The sequence below is a fragment of the Lucilia cuprina genome, chromosome 5 (genome assembly GCF_022045245.1).
Source record: "Lucilia cuprina isolate Lc7/37 chromosome 5, ASM2204524v1, whole genome shotgun sequence".
NCBI classification, from domain to species: Eukaryota; Metazoa; Arthropoda; class Insecta; order Diptera; family Calliphoridae; genus Lucilia; species Lucilia cuprina.
The window spans coordinates 46,193,152-46,195,410 of record NC_060953.1 but is presented as its reverse complement, the minus strand read 5'-3'; positions in this window follow the sequence as shown (position 1 = coordinate 46,195,410).

Genomic DNA, 2,259 nt, shown 5'->3' with positions numbered 1-2,259 from the left:
CTTGACTATAGATCAGTCGATAGTCTAGACTATAGATCAGTCTATAGTCTAGACTATAAATCAGTCTATAGTCTAGACTATAAATCAGTCTATAGTCTAGACTATAGATCACTCTGTAGTCTTGACTATAGAACAGTCTATAGTCTTGACTATAGATCAGTCTGAAGTCTTGACATAGATCAGTCTATAATCTTGACCATAGATCAGTCTATAGTTTCAACTATAGATCAGCCTATAGTTTCAACTATAGATCAGCCTATAGTCCAGTCTATAGTCTTGACTATAGATCAGTCGATAGTCTAGACTATAGATCAGTCTAGACTATAGATTAGTTTAGACTATAGATCAGTCTGTAGTCTTGACTATAGAACAGTCTATAGTCTTGACTATAGATCAGTCTGTAGTCTTGACATATATCAGTCTATAGTCTTGACCATAGATCAGTCTATAGTTTCAACTATAGATCAGCCTATAGTTTCAACTATAGATCAGCCTATAGTCTTGATATAGATAGTCTATAGTCTTGACTACAGATCAGTCTATAGGCTTGACTATAGATCCGTCTATAGTCCTAACTACAAATCCATCTATAGTATTGACTATAGATCTATGTATAGTCTATAGATCCATACATAGTCATGACTATATATATGTATGAACTATAGATATGTCTAAAGTCTTAACTATTGATCCGTTTATAGTCTTGACTATAGATCCGTCAATAGTCTTCACTGTAGACTAGTCTCTAGTCTACAAGACTAGTCTTGACTCAATACTAGTTCTGTAGACAAGTCTATAGTAGGTACTGACTTTAGAACAGTCTATAGTAGGTACTGACCTTAGAACAGTCTATAGTCTTGACTATAGATCAGTCTATAGTCCTGACTATAGACCAGTCTATATTCCTGACTATAAATCAGTCTATAGTCCTGACTATAAATCAGTCTATAGTCCTGACTATAAATTAATTAGCTTGTGAAAAAGGTCTTATGTGTGGGTTTAAAATTTCAAAAATACTGATCATTTACTGACCTTGTAAAGATCATTGCAAATTAAATTGCGTTGCATTATTTTGTTAATAAACTGTTGCAAAAGTTATCAGTAGGTGATCATTATATTACATCAGCAAGTTATTCTGATAATAAGTATTAAATGTAATTAGTATTTGTGATCCCATAAAAATATAAATAAATTTTCACTGATAATAAAACTGATTGTAAAATTATAATGAACTAAGTTTTGTAATACAAAATGAAATTAGGTATTTTTTACCTGATTTCATTAATAAAACGTAGTTTAAGGGAATAAACTGCAGGGTTTTCAATAAATTCTTTAAAAAGAGAACAATGAAAATACAATTTTAATTTTCTTTCTTATTTTTTAAATTTGTTCCTATTTTTCTTTAAAAATAATTAAGTTTCTATGTTAGCACGAGTAATTTTATTTGTATCTTTTTCTATTCTTATCAATTTTTTTTTAAATATTTTACTGTTTTGTTGAACTTTTTTCCATTAAAACATAAAAATAAAGCAGATGTGTGAGTTATTCACGTTCAAGGTCGTATCTAATTAACAATTTTTTTAATTGTTATTTAAACGCCTGAGGTGTCTAATAGACCACAAAGATTTTTTTAAAGTCAAATAGGTTTAATTACACTTGTGGGTACATTTATTTAGTTTTTTGTTTATTTAATTTTAGTGATAGAGAATCGTCAAATCGAATTAAAATAATATAAACAACAATAAAACAATACATAAATGTTTTTAAATATGATTTATTTTTAGCTTTAAATTGTTAAAAAAACAATAAATTTATGCAAAAACCAGTAGTTTATTTTTTTAAATAAAGTTGTTAATTATTTGTTAAAATGATTGATGAACCTCAAAACATGATAAGCAGAATCTTAATTAAAAGAGCATCCTTATTTGACACGTCACCGAAAGATAGGTTGAATAAACTTTGATTTGGACGTTTCAAAATTTGTCTTGACTATAGGTCAGTCTATAGTCTTGACTATCGATCATTCTATAGTCTTTACTATAGATCAGTCTATAGTCTTGACTATAGATCAGTCTATAGTCTTGGCTATAGATCAGTCTGTAGTCTTTACTATAGATTAGTCTATAGTTTTGGCTATATATCAGTCTATAATCTTGACTATAGAGCATTCTATAGTCTTGACTATAGAGCATTCTATAGTCTTGACTATAGAGCATTCTATAGTCTTGACTATAGAGCATTCTATAGTCTTGACTATAG